The 22,480-nt window shown below is 40.9% G+C and overlaps 1 protein-coding gene across 1 annotated transcript in view; it reads right to left on the bottom strand.

The window, feature by feature from the left end:
- LOC148052340 (uncharacterized) overlaps nucleotides 1-19,961 on the bottom strand; it is a 68,497-nt gene extending 48,536 nt beyond the window's left edge. The window contains exons 1-7 of the mRNA XM_087733549.1: nucleotides 19,902-19,961; nucleotides 17,647-17,792; nucleotides 15,629-16,163; nucleotides 8,304-8,388; nucleotides 7,765-7,862; nucleotides 4,913-5,156; nucleotides 1,484-1,599 (exon numbers count right to left, since the gene is read on the bottom strand). The gene's annotated coding sequence lies outside the window, so the exon portion shown is untranslated. The remainder of the gene's footprint in view (nucleotides 1-1,483; nucleotides 1,600-4,912; nucleotides 5,157-7,764; nucleotides 7,863-8,303; nucleotides 8,389-15,628; nucleotides 16,164-17,646; nucleotides 17,793-19,901) is intronic.
- Between the last annotated feature and the right edge of the window lie 2,519 nt (nucleotides 19,962-22,480).

Below are 22,480 nucleotides of genomic sequence, written 5' to 3'. Positions count from 1 at the left end.
GTTTTCTTAAAGTGCTCTGCATTTCCAAAGAAGAATGTTTCAGAAGTGTCCAAAATTAATTGAGATTTAATCTCCCTTTTTCAGCTTGCTTATCTGCGTGTACAGTACAAAGGCAATTTCCAAGCTGAATACATTAACAACAGCAAGCTGTAACTCTGTAAAACCCCTATGGCAACAATTCCTTCATTAAGCACTTGTCCCAGTCCTTGGGAAACATCCATCCAGTGGGACTGGGGTTCTGTGTAAAAATTATGTAAGATAATGTAACGAAAGATTCTGTTACATAGGGCATGTCCCAAAAGGGTCAGATTTGAATATGAATAAATTATCAGTAATAAGTTCTAAGGCTATAAAATCCCTATGGCAATGATTCCTTACTCAGTTCGGGAGGTGAACATCAAGCAGACTGGCATGGACCCACACAGTGAACAGAATAAAAGCAAGAATAAAAGCACACTCAAAAGCTGTCTTAGTTCTTGGGAGCCATTCATCCAGGGAAATTTGGATTTTGTGTAAAAGGTATGTAAGAAAATGTAATCAAATGTAATGTAACAGATGATTCTATTACATGGTACAGGCTGGAAAAGGGTCAAATTTACAGTACATCATCAGCTTCCAATTTCATACCCTAACTTCAGGTATATAGGAGCAGCTAAGTACTGCAGGCAATCACTCTAAACATGAAGGGTATAGATACCTGCATAGGAATTTCATCACGTACAATAAGTTTTTCTATGCCCAGTGCTCATCAAGCAGGAAATGTCTTCCTGCGCATTTGAGAAGAGGTTGCAAGTACCCTTTCTCCTTCAGGCTGCAGGGCCTGTGCCCCTGGACTGCCTTGTCCCTAGGCAGGTATCACCCACAGACACCAATGAAATGGGCTTCTCCGTGTTTGACATTGTGCTTTGTCCAAGCCTGGATTCTAAGCTAGATTTCCCTGGATGCTTAATTGACTACCAAGTGTGGTCTGCTGGTGTCTTCACCAGGCACTACCTGATCCCTGTTCACACAGACTAAACTGTAGAAGCAACTGCAGAATTGCAATTAAAGGAAGGATGCGCATGTGACAAACTGAACAGCCACCTCCTCCTAGCCAATGAAAAGGTGCGCCTATTATAACTAAACACCACACCTAAAACCTCACCTTCTCGACTCAGAGCTTTTTACCCCCATAACCAGAGGGGTTTTTTATAAGTTTGTGACAACTGCTGAGATACAGATGCATGACAGATTCTACATCCACCTGGACAGCATCGTTCCCATCTATGGAAATGATACTTATTACTGTAAAGCAGAACATCCAAACTGAAGTATTGAATTTCATATGAACAGTTGCATACTAAGTCAGTATTGCAGTTTCTGTATTAGATATACTACTATGGAAAGCCTGAAGACAAAAGATGAATATTTCACCAGACCAAGTCCACAGACAAATCAGTGGATCTGAAATGGTCTCCCAGAACCTGCGTCACAGGTGTCTTACCTTATGCCGCTCCTCTTGGATTCACAAGAAGTCCTTTCAGCACGTATCGGAGGGTTGATCTAGCTCAGCAGTGAAGTCCAGAACATAGCTGCTTTGGGCTACTTATCACCACCTTCCTGAAACATTTTTACATTTAATTAAAGGCTGCCTCAAAACCTGGAGCTCTCCTTTTTACTGAGAGCGCCAGTTGTTGTCCTGAGAGCAAATCCCAAAGGGTTCTTTTCAGTTAGCACGGGCACTTGCCACAGCACTCCAGAAGGGATGGCTTTTGCTTCATAATGAATGCATCAGCCTACAGTTAGTGAAAACAGAGATAGATTGACACTCGTATGTAAAAGATTTCTCATGTAAACACCAAAACTACGGGGTAAGGGAGTCACTTTGCTGCTTTATCAATTCAGTGTTCCCCTTTAATCATTGTTTAATATCCATTTTATTTACTGTACCTTTGTGGACTGCAGGAGCACTACATGCTGTTAACAATGGCATTACATTTATTTTCTATGTTACAGCAATAGTACCTCATCCTCTGATATTCTCTTAAAAGACACATTACGGTGAGTAAATTTCTGTTATTTATACAGCTAACCTCAGTGTGACTATAGGAAACTAAAAAGAATAGAAACGAGTATCAGATTACTAGTAAAAGTTCAATAAAAACCCCCAACCCTTACCAGGCTTAGTCCTTAGTAATTAAAGCATTTTCAGACTCTACCAGATGTGTTAGAAACACTTAAAAGCACTTCCCAGATACCTGAGAAGTGCACATTCTCTCTTCTGCAAACTCAGCGCTGCAGAAACTGAGCAGGAAAACCTCAATATTACACTTCCTAATCACTGTTTTCTTACTTTAATAGGAGGAACAGTCATCCCACTAACTTCTCATATATGAGTTTTTGGGCTACTGTTACCCATTTGGCCTTATTTCAAAGAATAAATCAAGGTGCTGGGTCTGAATTCAGGTGGCAGCTCTTAACCTGTAATTAAGAGGGTTCCGCCCAAGCCTAGGTTTTACCTCCATCTCCATGGAACTACTACAAAACCTCAATGGTTTCAGAGAACAATCTCAAATACCCTTGTTTGTCACCTGTACAAAGGCACGTGAAAAAACTGAGTACAGGCCTTGAGTCTTAATCACACTAAAACCAGATACTGATATGCAAGTCCTAGTCTTCCTGCTCTACGCTCATAAGGTGATCTAGCTGACTGGGCAAGGAGAAAGCAACAATGTTATGGCCTCTGCAACAGGGCTGTAGAAACACTTTGTCTGAAACAGACTGGGAAAAATACTAGTTTAGCTGGTCCAACATGGAAAGAGATCCTCTTGCAGCAACACAAATTAAGCTGGTTTCAGATCAAACGGCTCTTCATTGCTGTGTCAGGCTCTTTTGAGGGAAGTTGGGACACCCACTCAGGGTACCAGCACCTGACTGAGTGCTTCCCTCAGGTGACTAGTTTCCTGCAATTTGTGTTTCTCTGGCCAGAGTGATTCAGCTTTGGCAGCTGTAGAATTTCAGGACTCAACCCTAAAACTGTATGAAACATCTAGGGTAGCTCAGTCCAACATAGGCTGTCTCTTGTATAAGTCACTCCCTTTCCATCTCGATACATCAGGACACGTTCGGCCATTCTTGTCCCCTCCAAGAAAGTCCAGTGGGAAGGTCTGGTCCAGAGCTCTCTGCAGCTCGGCTGCTCTGAATCTCCTCTGTTCTGCTTGGAATGTCAGGGTTATTTGTGCCTTGGAGTACCAGAAGTTACACATGGCCTCTACCAAATGAGATGTGGAACCACCAGACAATAGTTTTCTCCTGCTGAGTATGGAAATATGCCATTTGGAGTAGAATAGCAGCAGTAGAAAATACTGAAAGCAGCTCATCTTAGAATAACCTTACTGTGGTGGTTAGGTGCTTTCCTGAGAAATATTTAATTCTTGCATGCCAGCAAGGGGACCTAACTTAATCTCAGGTGAGAACTTTAAATCTACTGGTTTATAGGATTAACAAAAAAGAGGAGCTTCTCCTCTGTTTTGTGAGCTTAAAAGGAAAAACATGGCCAGTCAGAAGTATCAGAGTACTTAAAAGCAATGCACAAAGTAGTTCACCTGGAAAAGCTATTTTAAGAAATAAAATAATTTACAAGAGCATAAAAAAGTACCCTATCCTGAGGGAGTGACATGAATTACAGTTATGACGCATCTATATCAAACTTTGAAGTCTCCATACAGAGGGTCTCTGTAAACACGTGTATGTATTTTCTGCACCTTTAGATATATATCTTCGATCTGAGTTGTATCTTTTTTAATTTCGTGTTCCAACGCTCCTCTGAGGCTACTCATGTACCATACCGGATTGAAGTGGTACATCTGTTCCTTCATTATGCTCTGCTCAGGTCTTTAAATACCTGGAGCAAACCCCAGACTCCAGATTTACCTGCTATTTTAATACAGCTGCACTATCTCTTCTCTACTTGGCAGTCAGTATTATTGCACAGGCTGTATAGCTGAAGATCATAAATTTTTCTTTGTGCCCCATAAATGCACTCTTTCAATAGGTTAATGCTTGTATCCTGCAATTATTTCAAACAGGTGGGCACTCTGACACTTGCCATTAGCCAGTCCGCAACACACAAATGTATTGATCAAGTCAAAGATGCACTTCTGACTTGTGCTAATCAATTTATCAGTTCTCCAAGGGTTTTTACAGTGTAATGAGCAGGAAATATATATACCATTGCTAAGTTTCTCTCTCTTCAGGGAGCAACTGAGTGCACTTACAGAAGAGCTGATGTACTGATTTGCAGTAAACTGAAATGACATCTCCAAATAAAATTTTAATCTTAAGTATGTATGTAAAGTTTTGAGGAAGACTGATGGGCAAACTTGCAAAGTTTGCAGAATTATAGCACTTAATATACAGCTATGGAGCTACTGTGCAATTGTACCCTTTATTGTGAGTTTTCCAAAGTTAACTAGAGCTCCACCTGCTTTTAGACCCCCCAGGGAAGCCAAAAGGTGCCACAGGAACTGTTTTTGATGAGGAATTAGTAGCTTCTGTTCCCACTGAGCTGGAGCCAAACACATTCCTCAGTGTGTTCTTGGGTTTTTGCTTTTGGAGGTGATATTCTCAAACTCCATATCAGTGCCTGGTCTTTAGTTTACCATGCTTCACCTTCAGTCTCGGAGTTGCAGCTCTGTGTTAACAGTGTCAAGCAACAGTCATGCATTCTCTGTTAGTCCAACATTCTTTACAAAAATGAACAAATTGGTTCTTTGCAGACAGTCATGAAATCAAAGCTTGCTGAAGGCTGGCATTGTAAACATATTGCTTTCAAATTTACAGTTAAGATTGAAAATCTCTTTTTCACATGAGATTTGTTGAGCCACTCTCCGCTGGATCTTTCATTAAATATTCAGAGAATAATACATCTTACCTCCAGTCAGTGGTGTCATTTGCCTCCTTCAGTAGTTTGGTCTGTTGTATCTGATAAGGTGACTGATAAGGTGGCAGACAAAGGGCTTAATAAGCTTCAGTTAGGATTCTGGGTCAGTGCAAACCAGTGTTGCCCCCAGGGAGGGTCATGAAGAGTATCTGAGGTTACCCAAGGTTTAGGTAGCACAGCAAAAATGATGTAGAGGAAAAAAAAAATCCTCTAAAAATTTTTGTTTACAGTTTACCTGAAATAGATGCCAAAAAGTATACTGTGATCAATCCCTACAGTTTTTACTGTATTCTCATAGTTATATTCTGCTCATAATGACAGGATGTGGATTCAATAACTCTCTTTTTTAGCTGTATCTGAAAGCGCATACACCAAATATGCATGTTTGTCTCTTACGTGTCTCTGAACCAAAGATAACCGAACCAGACATTTTTATAAGGTCTTTTGATACCTGAACACTTATACAAGGTTTATGGAAAAATATAACTGAACACCAGCTGACCCATTTCTCATTGCCTACTCTATTCAGGGGGCAAAACTCCTTCTGAGAGGCACAAAAGGAACCTAGGTATTCTTAATCTCAAAATTCAATGTGTAATCCACTGGCACAGCGTGTGTCATATATTTTAATGGCCAGCGTACATAGACGTAAGTGTACAACTGCAAGCAGCTAATGGGTTTACTCTTTTAATGGAGGAAGTCTTGGCTGCTAATCTGAAGGCCCTGGGTTCAAACCCTACTGATGACCCAACTTAAATTGCTGTTTTATTAAGCAAAGACTTAAATATGATTGATATAATTTAAGCTATTTAATCTTCTATTATAGAATGATTAAGATTCATCCATCTGTTCTATAATCAAAGATGTTAATAAAGTTATGAAGCTAATAGTGTAACAAGTGTTTTTGCTAATCCCAAATTGTTGGGATAGTCCTCATCTGGGAACAGTGAGGGACACAGCAGGAGGAACAGTCCATCTCTATTAGGAGTGATTAGTATAACTTCAAGCTATAATTACTTGGATACATTCACACAGGAGACTGCTACCCAGCCATTAAGTATCCTTAAGAGGATGATCTTTTGTATCAAAAGGTCCAGCAGTTTTTCTGACAGTTGAGAAGTTTATCTCCACCAAGTGCCTGAAGGGTGACTCATGCATACAAAGTGCTTCAGATAGACAGCAGCTTTTTTTTTTTTTTTTAGTGGCTGACAATTAATAAAAAAAAAAAAGAGATGATGTATCATTTTTCTAAGCTTGTTCCTCTAAGGGGATACCCAGCAGTTAAGCAGTATAAGGGTTTTACTAAGCTGAAGGCACCTTGTGCAGCCTACTAACTCCGTAGTCGCCTGGAGAATCAAGAATTTCTCTGGCTGTTTGGCATTACGACGTCTTCAAATGAGCTAGAAAGAAACTGATGGGAAACATATGAAATCTCAGGGGAATGACTTCTACCCTGGAGCCTGAAAATTAGTGTAGATGAGCCATTCTTAGGTGCCAGGAACAGGGTCTGGCAGCTCATGGGTATCTGTCGATAAAAACAGCAAAACAGTGACACTTCATCCTTCCTCCTGCAGTACATTCTCCTTCTCCAGTGCTGGTGTACTCTCTTTCTCAACCATTTCATGCTTGCAGATAGTTGGCCTAAGCATTCATGAAAAGTACATTGAGGTCTAGAAGTCAGGAAAGCCCTCTTTTCTCTGCAAAGATATGCAAATAGAGGATCCAAAAGGTAAAACTGATATCTCAAGAATTGCATTTGTGAGACTGCGAGTCTGCAGAAAGTTAATACCACAGCGTGCAGATGGAAGAGTTTGGACAATCTTTTCTGGATACTGAGTTTAGTGGTCAGTTTTAATTTCTGAGAGGAGCTGAAGATGCACCCAAGGAAAAGGTGCTACTGCAATTTAGACAAACTGTTAAATGAAGAAAACATCACTGGAGAGGGCTTTGAAGCCAGGTCTCTGATACCACAAATAATCACGTCATTGTAACTGATCCACCTTAAAATCACACATGTTCCTCACATTCTGCTTCCTTTTGGTGGAATGTTATTTAAAACTCAGGTTTCTAGTGAGCTGGATGGACCTTCTTCTAATTTTCCATTTAAATTTTAGATTGGCCTGAAATTGGTCTTTCTCTATTTGGCATAATTTTTTAAATAGAATCTTCTTTTTCTCTGTTTTTATTTCTTTGCTGTATGCAAAACCAGTATCATATATCCTCCTCAGCTTTACTATTAGTAGGCTAGACAAGCCTTGTACACCTGGAGCATACCTATGTTCTGAAACACAATAATGTGCAGAAACCTAGAGGGAGCCCTGAACGTTTACATCTTTACCAGATCTATTGCATTGGTGGCTTGGAGTTGTATGTGCCAGCTGATTAAAGGATGACTTTCACTTCATCTGATGTTTCTGATGAAATTCCAGGTTACAGCTAGAGTTCTCTTTAATGTTGCATTTAATTTTGTTAAATTTCAATCTTTTTTTCCCTACGTTCTACCTCTATAATATTCCAGACCTGTCCCAAACCATCAGTGCCTTCCAAATTTGCATCAGCTACAGAGTTCATTAACACATCTGTTTTGTGTCAAGGTAATTGTGAAAACATTTTTTAAACTCTTTAGATTTGTTCAGCCTTTGAACCAATACTCTCTTTCCAATAATTTTCCTCTTCAGCTCAGCTGAATATCTACTGTTTAGCCAGTTTCTTGCTCATCTTATTCTTTTGCCAATGCTCTATTAACTAACATTTACATGAGACACTTTACCAAAACCTTAACTGAACTGCTAATTCAATACATTGTACTCACAGTCCCACATTTGACTTTTCAGGATTTTTACCTTCAGGGTTCTCAGTTTTTCTAAAGACTGTATTCTACTTCTTGTGCATTAGCAACTGGAACTGGAGGAGAGTGAAAGGGCAACAAAAGCATGTTCACCTGAAAAAAAAGGAGGAGAAGAAAAAGGAAGGCAATGTTTACTGTTTATTCAAAATTCTGAAAGTTTTTAGAACTCAACTCAAATACGAATGCTCAAAGTGGAACTGTAGAAATAAGGAATAAGGATAACGGTAAAGATAAGAAATGAAGACATGTAAAATATAAATATTAAATGCAGAGTCACCTAGAAACTTCTCCAGTGTCTTTCCAAGCTTGCTGCCCTCTGGCAGCTTAAAGAATCTGTTCACATCCTCGTAGTCTTTATACAAAGTTTCAACTTTTTATTCAATTTTCCTGAGAAAGAACTGAACAGAAACCAACCCAAGACTACAGTTAGGTTTGACATCTTATTTACTCAATAGTGAGATAACTTTCAAAGATAAATTATCTATTTTAGTTTTCTTTCTGAATAGTAAGCTTTCTGGGTTTTTTCCTGCTTACCTCCTTTCCTGTTTGCAAGCTGCATCCATTACTGCCACAAAGAAGGTTTATCTCATGAGCAAAGAATCAACACTCATGACTTTACCTACAAAGAGAAATAAAGGGGAATGTTTTTCTATCCTTTTCCACCTACTGTGGAATCAGCAAATGTACCTTACTTTATTTTATCACAAAATCAAATATATTTAGAATTCTATACTTACATTAGTTTACATTTTAAGTCACTTACTCTGGTAACTGGTTTTTTATGTTTGAAAAGCATCTCTAAGTTGCAAAGTTCCTGATAAAACTGTTAAAATGTAGCTTCTCTAGTTGTAAGCAAGTAAAACCAGATAATTGCAATAAAAGCAAAATGTCAGCCACTTTCTCCTACCCCACAATAAATAGTAAGTGCTCAGATCTGCATATGCATCAAAGAATCAAACATGCATGGATTGAAGCAAATGCTGTGTAAAGAGTAACAAGACACATAGGTCAGATTAAACAAAGATGCTGCTGTGGTACAGTGTTGTCTCTACTACTTTGACTGCTATAGAAAGAAAAACACTTAAGACGAAAAGGTGGTATATGTCAGAAAACTGCAAAGCCTTCCTGCTCCTTGTTTGCAAGCAGGTGGTTATGTCTACCACTAGGTCTATACAGAAAATGTGCCATAAATTGTCTCTGTAGTTAGATTATGTTGTTTCAGCACACTACATCAAGTCCAACTGAATCACTTTATCTCCTAGTAGAAATAGCCTGATACAGGAGTGTACCCTGTGTTCTGGATCACCATTGCTAAAGCTTTCGTAATGTCTTATCTATTTGCCTCATTGTAAAAATCATGAAATGTCAAGTGCTCTCTGGATCTCTGTGAACTGAGTTACAGTCTGGATTAGAGCCTTAACACAGAAGAAGATAAGTAGTCTCATTGCTACTCCGTTTAGACAGTGTGAGATTGAGGCTTTTTGTTTCAGCCCTCCCATAAAACATGAAAATAAATGGAGCAGTTTATTCTGCAAAGGTCCTTGAATCCCCAGACCTTTCTGCATGATCCCTGGGGCAAGCATCACACCTACTCCCCAACGTGATGTTCCAGAAGTTCTTGTGTCCTTCGACCCTAAAGCTTTGGGCTGAGCTGGAGCAGTTAAGGCTCACAGTCCTTTTCTTTCTTTGTGAGTCAGCCAAGGTGGCAACTTAATACTTCCTCTAAAAAGCCAACTGGTCAGCTACAATGCTTATACATTGATAAACCAGAGCACTGTGACCTCCTAAAGACAAAATGACTCTCTTAACAGTGATCAGGAATATTTGATTAGTTGTAAACTTGAGGTTCACAAAACAGTTAAAGGTAGATATCGGTAGTACTAAACCTATTTTCATTTCTTCATTTCATCTTTCAGCAGGAAGACTTCCCATTGCAGTGCATTACAATATGGGAAATAAAAATAATTCCTCTGTCAACACAGCTGCATAAATATGTCAGAGCCACTCTGAACAGGAAAAATTGCTAATCAGCTCACATTATAAAAACTAAATATTGGACCAAAACACTGAACACTTTGGAGAGTTTTCACTTTATTTCACAAAAGAGATTAACTGGATACAAGGTGGGCTTGCAGACAGGCTATTGTAAATTGGACCAGAAATCATCAGCCACCTACAGTCTGAATTTGACCCCATTATATTAAACAAAGAGCCCTGAGAAATAATTGAGCTGGGAGCTGCACAACAGCCTAAACCCCTGCTGGCTGACAGTGTCCAGCAGAGAACAAATGAACCCACTACTAATGGTAGTCAACAGCTTCTTCAGAGGACTGAACTTACCAACCTCTAAAGAAAAAACAATATTCTGCCTGATCCTTAAACAACCAACACGATGTAGAAATCTGACAAAATTCTCAGCTGCTGTAGATTGTTATAGCTCTTCTGAAATCAAAAGATCAATGAGAATTTAGATCAAGTTCTTGTCAAATTCTCCTTGCCAAACTGAGCATGTGAAAAGAGTAATAAACAAGCTTCAACATTATTCAATGCGTAGGACCCTGCTTACTCATGTAGGCATTATAGATGGCATGATCTCTCAGCAGTCTGGGTGCAAAGACAGGGTCCCCAGAAGCACTGATGCATGATTATCATACGTTATCATGCAGACGGGTTGACTGAACAGGTGTGCTCCTCCCCAGGTGAACATGGTAAGTCTCTAATGTGCCAATAGCTCATCAGAAAACAGTCACAGGCTCGGAATTGGGTCCTTCCCCAGTAATGACAGCTGTCTGAGCAATGGAGGCAGGATCAGTTTTTTTCACTTTTGCATTTTTAACATAGTGGAGCATTAAGTAGCTCCTGCTCTAGAACAAATTGTGTGGATCCAGTGCTGTGTGTTTTGCAGGCATAATAAGGAGTACTGTGAACCTACAAACACAGAAGCATTGATGGCTTTCTGGCAGTGGTCACTGCTATCAGCTATGGCTGGTGATATTCATGCTGCAAGTTAAGGGAACAAAAACAAGCTTCCTACCTAAATTAGTCGGGATACAAAACCCAGCTGCTATGCAGAGAAGAGAGAATTAAATAAACCATGCCCCACTTAAACTCCCTAGCACACCGTGATTTCTCTCTGAACGCGTCACCTTTCAAAAAAATGCTTCCATTCTTTTGCAAAAGTCAAAAGAGCAGGTAATTAAACCAGAATCTGAAGGGGCTGCCCCATGCCAGGCCTGACCCTGCTGCTCCTGCAGCGCTCAGGCAGCTGCCCCTGGGGCAGGACGGATGCGGAGCCTGTGCGACACTGCTCTCTGCTGAGCTGCTGGCTCGGGAGGGGGCAAACCCGTCTGTCTAGTCAGATGCCACAGAGGGGAGAAGGTTCTCCTTTCCCACCCAGAGCATTTTCAAGCTACGGTCATTCCTCCATAGGGTCTTGAGCTGTAAGGCTTGTCCTCAGCAGGGTTTATACTGGGGAAGTGGGTGGGCAGCACAGAAATCTCAGCTAATCTGTAAAAAGAGCTTGTATATGCTGGGAGAGTCTTGCATTTTGCGAGAAACTCTTTTTGTATTTAAAGTTTAACAGTGAAAATTTTTTCCTTGACAAATTGATCAGTTAAGGTCTTCTCAGGTTCTTCCAAATGCCCTTCTGAGTACAGGAACTTGCAATGTAGCTCTGAATTTCAGCACAGTCTGACGCAGAGACAGTATATCATCTGCAGCATACACGCAGGGTACACCGATAATTCTGGTACCACGTAGCAGGTCAGTCTGATTAGGACTCTTTTGCCATACACTGTGTTTTGTCTTTTTTCTGCAACTGATCAGGGAATCTCAGAATTAATTAAATTTCTTGATGTACTTAGACAGCTTGTGGAATAAGTGGTAAGATATTAGAGACACTGAACTTGTTCATTTGATTTCATCTCTGTAACCTGAGCTCCAATTTAATGCTGTATCTGCTACCCTCTTGAAGATTAATTGCTGCACCAGTTAGCAAGTCATCTCACCTTCTTTCATTTGTGAAGAGTGTAAGTCAGTAGAAATGTAACTCAGGTATTACTCTGGCTTTGTACATGACCGGTGAAAATTCAGTTAAAGATTTAACACTTAAATATGTTTAGCACTACAACACTCTTTTCTTAAAACCACCTCTAGGGCCAACTCAAGCATGGTCATGTTACAGGTGAAGGAATATGACTAACGTTTGAATTCTGCCTTCAGTTGTCTCAGTACAGACATAAATGCTCTCACCCCCAGCTCCCAGTACCAGAGGAGTTTTCTGGATTTACACTTGTGTTAGGGAACACATGCTAATTCTTCAGATTTTTTATTTTTTTTAACATATCAGGGCATTATAGGAATGACAGCCTTAATGTCGGCAGGAGCATTGCAGAACTGATTTTGCAATTATAGCATGCGAGTCTCTCCTGGCTCTGCAGTGGTCTCATGACACAGCTCTGAGCTACAGGGTACCAAAGCATCCTGTTTGCAGATACCTCTGCTCTAGACCCTTCATCTGTCTAAATAAGACGAGGTACACAGAGAACTTAATGAGACACCATGTTCTGGTAGCTCTGCCGTGAGGAGGCTCCAGCACAAGGCGACTGGCTGGCAGCAGGTTCACGCTTGTGCCGGAAATAGGGTTCTGGCAGTGAAAGAAAGCACAACAACTTGAAAACATAACGAGGTAGAGACGTAGGAAAGCAAAGCGGTACAGACACGCTCTTCAGTTTAATAACGACACATTCAAGAGGCTCTAGGTTGCCAAAGAGTAACTTCTTTGAAAAGTTAGTGGCCAGAAGAACATTAATTTTAATTTCTTAGACTCTGAGCCAAGCATATTTTCCTGTCAAAATGAAATCGATTAATTCCCAGCCATTTTCAGAAGTCTGTAATAGGTGCAAATCTACCTTTAAACACAGCTGAGCTTTTAGATAGTCTTGGAGTATAGCTAGCTTTGTAGACAACCACTCCTTGTAATCTTGACGCTTACCATAATTATACATAATACAAAAAAACCCTCCAAAACTGTTCTTCGTTATGTGGCAAAACTTGCCCCAGCCCTGGTGAGGACTTGTTTTGCCAATGAAACATTTACCTGTCCCTACAATCACTGTAGTTCTTAGCATTACTGTTAATATTGCCATTGCTTCTTGCAGTACCCACTAACCTTGCTGTCCTGCATAATGGCATCAACGATCCCATCCTCGGTGTCTGAAATACAGTACTTACACAGTCTTTTCACAACACGGACACCAGTGATTCTTTCCTAGAAGCCCTTGTCCCAGGAAGGCCAAAGGTGGCTTCTTGATTTATGCCCTTAGGGTTAATGGATTTTTCCAATGGATTTTTTCCCCCAGGATCCAATCTCTGCATTGTTTCTCCATACGGCTCCTAAAGGACTGCTTACAGCACCATCAAGAACCCATAGCAGTTGCCTCCAGGAGCACTCTGAAGACTAGTATTTGTTTTCTTAAGTTTCTTTTAGGTTCCTTCAGTTATACACCCTAGAAATGCATCCAAGTGCAAGCATCGCTGTCTGCTTTAGCAGGGCACCAGGTTGCCTGTTACAGACAACATGCAACAAGTCTTGCATTAATTCAGACGTCCATCCCTTATCTTGACATCTGAAAATGGCACCTTCTGGCAGCTTCCCCTTTTGTATTGTCTTTCTTTTAAGGATGATGTATAGTGGCAATTTTGCTTTATCTGCTAAGACCACCAGCAAAGTGGCAATCCTGTTTTTTCATTGGCAGTATTTTTGATAAGTGATTTGGGCTTTTTTATTGCACGGTAATATGATGTCTGAAAAACCCAATGCATGTCTAAAGAAAAAAAAGGGATGTTTGATTTGTGTTGCCTGTATGCATTAGTAAACATTTGTGAATTTTATATATTGCTGCATAGCGTTGAAATTCTACTATTTTTTCATATAGTTAAAACAGATTTTATCCCAGTGTTGTTTTACATCTAACATCTTGAGCCTGAGTATTACATTATTTATACATGCCAAAAAATGCTGGTTTTGACTTTCGGTTCAGCAAGATCTGTGGCTGTGAAGAAATTTTTAATTGTGATGGGAACCCCGAAAGAAGCCCCTTCTAAAACTAACAAGAAATTTTTGTTGGAAATTTCCTAATCTGAATAACCCATTCTGAATTTCACTATTAGCAGAATCACATTTTTCTTCTTTCTATAAAACCTATAGAAAGACACAGTCATGAATCTGCTAAGAAGTTTTCATGTGTCTCATACCACGATGCATAAGGTTTCCAAACCATCTTCAAAATGCAGGAATCTACTACTTAAAGTATTCAGTAACAATGGTAATCAAGATGTTTTAGAGATTAGGGAGGAAATGACATATATATTATATAATATAAACTATATTATATGTAAGCTAAGAGTAGGTAAGCAGTAGAAAGATATCATTCTGTTCTCAGCTTTGAAGGAGCCAGTGGCTCACAGCAGCTGCTTTGGCTGCTTTTGTTTGTCATCTTCAAGAGGAGGAGCAGGAGAGCGGCAGCTCTCAGAGCTTCCCCTCCCTGGGGTAAGTGGTGGAGGCTAATTAGGCAACATTGCTAGTGAATGGCTATACTGGAGTAGCTAAGGAAGATGCCTGTCATTGCTTACCATCTTAATAATGCACCTTCTTATTTCATCTTTTCTAACATCTGCCCATTACCGTAAATCTATGCTTTCAAATGAAAAAAAAAAAAATCCAGTAACATAAAATCTCATCTAATGATGCAACTGATAAAACATTTGATTTTCCCAATGCTGACATCCTTAAAATCGGGGTACAAGTCTTCTCCCTCAATATCCAGCATCCTGGTGTATTCCTTCACAGTGCTATGAGATCAGGAGACTAACAGGTCTTCCCCCTTGAATAATATAGCCCAGTTTAGGAGCTGGAAACACAGGGATCTGTGTGGAAGACCTGTCTTCTGGTGACACAAATAGCTCATGAACACTTTCTGGTGTGAACAAATTAGTGGGGAAAGTGCAGGAGTCTGTAGCTCTTGATCTTGCACCATGTGAGGGTCATTCAGCTGCCTTGCTTCCCAGAGACACCTGTTCTGTGCTATTACACAAAAAGTGACACTAAACGCATACAGTAGAAGAGTGGGGTTGTACTGTGTTCTATGAAGCTTTGTGGACACAGCAATCCTTCTCACAACAAACAGCCTTGCAGGACACACCTGAAGTGGGTTATGAGAGAAAGGTGCATAGCAGTAGATAAGTTAATTACACATGACTGTCTGCACGTGTGCCTGTGGGTTTCCTGGGATGCATGCCTGGTGGGAGAGATGCTACTCTGGCCTGTGGCGCAGGGACATGAGTGATTTGGGGCAGCTCCATAGATGTGTCCTTGCAGTGCTAAAGCACCTCCTGGCTGCCTTGGGATCTGCACCAGGACACCACAGGCTTTCACTGGTGACAACTCACCGCACCCTCCTTTCTCCTGCCTTCTTCATTGTACTCTTTCCCTGTTGTAAATGCAAGGTAGCTCTAGGTACCTTGTCCATTAGTTAAAGAAGGTAAATGACCTTCCTTAATGGAAGAGTGCCAACAAAAACACAGGCAGCTGACAGCCTTACCCAGCCCAGGTCTCTTCCCAGTCCGTCTACCCCGTTGCTGATACAAAGAGAGCACAAGCAGTTTTAACACCTAGGGTATGCTGAAAAAGTCACCACAAAAGTGTTACAAAAAGGTTTTTCCTTATCAGTCATCAGAGAGGATCTTTGGATTTTAAATCTCTAAAGGATGGGAAATTATTTTTCTGAATTTATGTATAATGGTAAAATCTCATCTACAGACACGGATAAGTTTAAGCTTTTGATGAAAGAAGCTTTTACCTCCCATCATCACAGGTTGTTATGCCACATGATCTCCCGCTGGTCTGCAGTGTCCCCCTTGAGCTGAGGCAGAGAAGTTGATTTTAATTCTTCCTTTTCCTAAGGGGAAAAAAAAGAAAACCACAAAACACCCACAGTCCAGCACTACATCCTTGCCCCTCCCCAGCTTGACAGCTCCTTTGCTTCTTGCTTTGGTGCAAAGCTAACTCATGATATTTTTCTCCCCAGGCTAAAAGGATTGATATGGTTTCATCCAAGGGTCTTGCCTGGTCTTTCTTACATCAACACAAAGAGGGAAACAGTAGTTACAGGGACCAAAGTAAAAATCCGTGTTTAGTCACCATATTAAGTTGTCCATGTTTCTTTGTCCATGGCTTCATCCTTCAGGCCCGTTACTCCCAGGGGATTTTTCAGAGCTTACCTCTCTAAGATTGTTCTACCAGACATCTTTTTACAGTGTCTTTCACTTGAATTTGTGACACAAAAGACACCACTTACAGTCTTGACTTATTTCTTCGGACCAGTAGGAGTGACTCTGCTAGAAAAAATAATCTTGATAAGTATTTTCTTATCTTACTGGCTTCTCATTCCAGTAAAGAATTGAAAAAAATCTGAAATGTCTGAAATTTCCACAAAATAGAAATTCTGGCTCCCCACTCTAAATGAGCATTAAGACTTATCTTCCTATCAGCAAAGCGGCTTCTGAGTTTTCTGTTTAAATGTGTCATTTTGTGTCACTGATAATAATCAGAAGGTGTCTGCATTAAACGTGAGCACACCTGCCTTTTTGGGAAATTCATATTTTGATATGGATCCAAACTTTGCACCTAAGGCCCACAGCTAGTGGATGTGAGCAGGTTTTGGAAAATAAAGCTGTGCCATGATGATGAACATCAAATTAGATTATCCTGGAAATTGTAGCAGTGATGACATCAGCTCGTTTAGAGACATGAGATTCTCAAGCACAGACAAAAGCCAACGCTGGAGGAAGTCATCCAGCCCTGCTAGAGCTGAGTAAAGGCAGGGTGCTTGCTGGGGGTCCCAGCCCCGGAGCTGAGGTCATTGGGAAAGCCGATTTTACTAGTGGTGTTACACCCCTGCCAGCCTGCACGTCTGACACAGAGGTGAGGTGGTAGCCAAGCCGCCTAGTATGGTAAAAGCAGAGGCTAGTAGAGAGATGCAGAGGGGATGCTGCAAAAGCTGCGAATAGCAGATGATGTGAGCTGGGTGGGAGCCCCATCCCACCCCAGCAGACACGGGAGGCACTGCTCTGAAAAGCTGGAACCATGCTACAGGATACACCCTGCAAATGGCTGGTCCGTCCAGTCCTGCAGGCAATAAGCCCATTTCCCTACACATTTCAGGCTCAAATTCATCCGTATGTGGGAGAAAGCACTTGCCAGCTGCGGGGGAGGCTTTGCCATCAGGACTGCAGTACCACTTGTAGGAGAGCACTGGACTAGTATAGGGGAAGGGCTCCAGGATTCCACCTTACAATGGCAATACTGTATGTATGTGATATGTCTTTAGGTAATCGTGGTTGAGAACGGTTTGTATTTTAATAAAGGGAACAACTACACGAGTTGGCACAATGGGAGTTTTGCCTGAAGTCAGAGTGACTGAAGGTCCTCAGAGCGTGTGGCGTGCTTTGCCCCGCTGCCAAAGCTCAGAGGAATTAAACCGCTCGGCACAGGGAGCAGGTACAGTTGTGAAAGCTCTCGGGCGCCTTTTTTCCTGCAAACAAATATGCCCTCCCCTCCTTCCACTTAAGCAATGCAGCGCATGGTTGTTTTTATTATGGTTCTGTCACTTCACACAGTCCAGCTTTATTTCAATAATAAAAATATAGAAATATAATTAGCATCTTTGTTTTAAGGCACTGAGTTTTTAAATTACCACGTGTGACAACTGTTATGGCAGTGAAATCGTTAAAATCATGTAAATGCTTAAACCATGTAGGCCTGGGAGATTATAGTTTCATTAGAGAAAAGGCTATAAAGTTAGACCTAGGTAATTACCTTTCCCATTAATGCTCGAAAATTCTTTGCTCCACTGAGAAGTGATTGTGGTGCATCATGCCTTCTGTGCTTTTACATTCAGACTGCAGGAGCCTTTATTTCATCAGCACAAACTGCAAGGAAACAGCGGCAGCCTTCCAGGTGTACTTTGCAAATTGGGGTTTAAATGTGGAACACATCAAATTAAAATTCAATATTAATTATTTTGTCTTGCTAGGAGCCTGAGTAGTTTAAAGCAGCAAGGGTAATTGTCTAACTCATTGTATGTGTCTACAGCGAACTTAATCATTATGTCAGCTTCCTAATAAAAGGTTATTATAGAAACAAAGATCCCAATTTTACATATGGTAGGCAAGGGAGAATTCGAAGAGCTAGTCTCCAAGGTAGACTTGAGGTTCTTGACAAATGATGCCCATGCTGTGATCAGATACTTAACAAGAAATCTCGTTATTAACTAGGCCTGTACAGATAATTAGCACTTGAGCTTCAAATTCTAAATCTGGCTTGAGATGTATAATTTATCAAAAGCCCTAGCTCGCTGTCAAAGTCCTATAATAAGGCAGTGTTATTGATGAATTGAGATTAAGAGCAGATTGAAGAGAAAATTAGGCCACTGGTTAGTCTGAAAGGTCTGATTTCAATATTTGCAGTACTAATTTGGTATTATTTTGGTAAATGGATGTGGTCCCCAAGTGCTGCATAGTATAAAAGAATAAACTGTACGTCATTATTCTAACAAAAAAAGTATTGTTTACTGTATGCCAAATTTTGCAGCACTAGCAGTCTGGTTAATAAGCTTCTTTACAGGATAAGTGTACCTGTTTTTATTGCATTAATTTATTATAACACATAGAGAACACCGGGCTTTTATTCAGGGTTAGAAAATGTATCTTCTTTACATTAAAAAGTATATTACATTAGACTAACGATGATCGAGTATGCCAATCCCTAATTTAGCTGTTTCCTTTATATCTTTGAATTGTCTTTCAAGCATTCTTTACACTGGAATGCAGATAAGTACCGTTTTGTATATTCAAGCTACATAAAGGGAGCAATCTTTTTTTAATGATTGCTGGTAGCACTTCATTGCAAGTGGTTCCAAGAAAAAAAAAAAGAAAGAGGGACCGTATGCAATCTATCTACAGTAAACCGCAGCTGCAAAGGTGTTAGATACACATTCATGATCCTTAGTACGTTAAATCTTTTTGATACACATAATAAAATGACGTTTAGGGCAATATCTGATTTCCAGAATTATGTTAGGTAAAATGTAAGCTTGGGAAAAAAAAAATTTTTTTTCAGGGTTTAATTCTTAGCCGAAGCATGCAGATCGTATCAAAAAGGCACTATGTTTTACCGTATATCCTGTCAAATATATATCAAATGCAACTGTGTAGCACTGTATATATCTTATATACCACATCAACATCCTCCAGCAAAATAATAATATCAGTTGCTGCCCGTTTCCAGGAAACTTTGCACTGACAATCCCTTGTAACCCGTTATTGGCAGCAGCTCCTTTCCTCTCAGTTTCCAGCTGTCCAGCGGGGTATGCCAAGTCACAGCAGGACCTGAGGAGTGTTTGTATTCAACTGTGGCACCGAGCTTTATGGAGATTTGCCTTGTATATTGTGCACTTGCAGACAAGCGGGATTTCCAGGACCCAGCGGGGGCTCCCCGGTGTTTATGCTGAGGTGGTTAGCTCGTTGGCAAATTGCTTTGGGCCAGAAACGTGTGACAGAGGAAAATGTATTGCGTTAGCTTTTCTATCAATAACATCTTAACGCTGACTTATAACACAATTGCTTTCACGCTGATCCAGCCTCCTAATTTTAATTTTAGGATTGATTGAATTTTGCAATCAGGTTTCTTTGGCGATACTGGAAAGAAAAGCCTTTTCTTCCTTCCTTAGAAATAACATGCTGTTAAAAACACAAGCAACAAAATATAAACAACTTCAACCACTCTCATAAGCCATTGACTGATACATATTTACACTGGTTTGGAAAATGTCTAATCCTTTGGATATATACATTGTTATAATTTTAAGAAGACTTAAAATAATTCATTCTTTTAGATTTTACTCTGCTGTACATAGGGCAGTAGCGTTTTGCAGGACCACCTGAGTCTTGCAGGAGTTTTAGTAGATTTGTAAGAGATCCAGAAAAGGAGGGTACTGCAATTCTCAGCGGACAGAAATGCTCATTTATACTTTTGTGGGGGTATTCATTCAGTCACTTCCAAGTATTACTCACATATTATGGACTGATTCTGGTCTTGTTTCTGCTGAACACACTTCTGCTGTGTATTAATGCAGTTTTAGATCGGGAGACACTCCTGGTTGAATTAAGACGTACATTAGTGTACGAGGTAAATCTGAGGAGCTTTAAGGGTCATTCAAGATAAAAGTAATCAATAAGCTACAGTTTAACTTTATTTAGAAAAAGAATTTAGGAAGTATTTTATATCTTTAAATGACATTTTCAAGTGTGATCAAAGCTAAAAAATATTTAGATATTTCAGAATTAGGAAGAAAAATGAGTATGCATATGCCAAACAGAAGCATGGGGCACGTCACAAGGCTCTGTCAATTTAGGACACTTTGGAACTCCTCAGATAAGGCTGCTTTCTAATAAGCTTAGCTACCCAATCGCCGACTTTGAAGTCCTTTCACATGAAATGTTCCCACAGCTTGTAAGGGGAGCTGTGCACACAAAAGATCGGCAGTAGAATGCATGTATCTATATTTGATTATATTCATATAGCAAATGTAATAACGATATAACACTTTTCATGAATTAAGGTAGGAAATAACAGCTACCCACGATCACCGTGCGAAAGAAAAGAACAGAAATGCTTATTATTTAATACCCGGCATCTGACACTGCCTTATTAAAAACAAATGGGTTTGGTACTCCGGTGGTTTGTACAGTCATTCCTACATTCCTTTTTTAAGAGATGTGGTAGTGCTGGCGTAAATGACCACATGTGGGCTGTATGAATAATAACACAGAGGAGAAGCAGGCTCAAGGATTCCTATTGATATAATTACAAATAGCAACTACTTAGTGCAGTGCAGGATAATAAAACAGGATTTTGCCAAGATACATTCCTTCAGCCAGCCCAGATCCATTCCAATGGTATAGACACTACTGTCATCTGTATGCTTTCAATGAGCTGAGTTATAAAATTCCAGGAGGAGGATTTCCTGCGCTTAGATACCGCTAGAAGAAAGGCAAAGTTGCGCCTCTAACTCGGTACGTTCCCCCACCGGTTGTAAAAATACGAACCCGGCGTTACTAGTCCAGGGGTACGAGAGCAGAGCTCGCCTGCTGCACGAGGGGAGGGCTCGGCACACACCTGAACAAAACGAGACGTTTTTAAGGAGCAACCCCAGCGCTGCGGGCTGCGCGTCGGCGCGGCTGCCGGCGGGGCCTCCCCCAGCCGCGGCCCCGGCCCCGGCCCCGGCTCCCCGCCGCCCTTGCGCCCCGCCGCCGACAGGGGGCTCCAGCGCACCGCGGAACCGCCCGCCCGCCGGCGCGGCGCGGCGCGGGGCGGGATGGGGCCGGGGCCGGGGCCGGGAGACCCCGCCGCGGCTCCCGCCTGCCTGCGGCGATGTGCAGCCGGCCCCGTATTTTGTTTACATCAGGCGCCGCTTCCCCTCCCCGTTAAAAGGAGCGCCGTGCCGGCAGAAACGGGTTTTGTCTTTTTCTGGGCACGGAGCGAAAGCAGCCGCTTGGGAGGGAGGGATGGCGTTGGGCTGAGGCAGGGTGGGGACCCAAACTTCGCTAAAATAAAGCATTCCTGATGCAGAGCGAGGTAGAATAGTGCATGGCTTCCACTTAGCGCGTCACAGCCTTCCTCTTTCCGTTTGGATTAACCAGCTATTTCCAATAGACCTAATGCTGATGGCTTTAGTATTCGGGCAACAGAAGGCAGAAAAACTCATTTTGTTATAGGTGATAGTAAATAATAATGCCATTTTGTTACACGAACAAGACATTCGCAATCAATTGATTTTTAAAATGTACGCAGAGTTTGAGTTCTCTCTCTCCCCCCTCCCCCCCCCCCCCTTTTTTTTTTTTAATTAAATGATTCAGGAAGACAACTGTCCGGAAAGCTTAGGGCATTTTCCAACCGGAATACAGCTCTATAGTCTGTGACAATGTACAGTGGTTGATGAGTTAGTTCTAGAGGCTTCTGAATTTTAATGATGTTGGAGATGATATTGTGTGTCCTTCAGCTTGTTAGAGTGACACTAGCACTCCATAAATCATAATACCTGTGTATTGTAAAATCAATACAAAAGTGCTATCTCAGCGCTAAACCTTAATAAGTTTTTCAGTGCTCTAACAGCTTAAACTTTGCTGTAATGCCATTGGACCTGTAGGTTAGGATCAGAGCATGCATAATTTGTTTTGTAATAGAGACTTTTCTTTAATGAAGGGCCGATTAGTAAAGCTTTGGTTGCCACTCTGGTGATCAGTTGGCAGAACAGCCTCTGCAATTAAACTCGTGTATCTCTGTCCTGAAGCAAAAAAGCAGGCTTAAACAGTCAATAAATGTTAATCCAGTCAGAACCTGTCTGTGCCTTTGAAGGCTGCCCATGAGGGGTTTTTCAAATCACATTTTTTTCATCTTGTTTTAAATATGGAGGTCCCCATAGAGCTGGTACGTAGTGTACAAGGCCTCCCACTGCTCTGTAATAAGATCTGGCATACTAACAGCATTCTGTACAGATCTGTCATCTTTAGGTTTGTTTGTCCCTCCCCATCCCCGCATACCTATCTGAATAGTTACTGGTTATGAAAAAAAGCAAACATCGCATTTTACA

This window comes from Nipponia nippon, unplaced genomic scaffold (assembly GCF_047370975.1).
Source record: "Nipponia nippon isolate SJK-2023a ecotype South Korea unplaced genomic scaffold, ASM4737097v1 scaffold_5, whole genome shotgun sequence".
In the NCBI taxonomy this organism is placed as follows: Eukaryota; Metazoa; Chordata; class Aves; order Pelecaniformes; family Threskiornithidae; genus Nipponia; species Nipponia nippon.
Note: the sequence above shows the minus strand (reverse complement) of the source record. Positions and strands in the feature narration are given on the sequence as shown.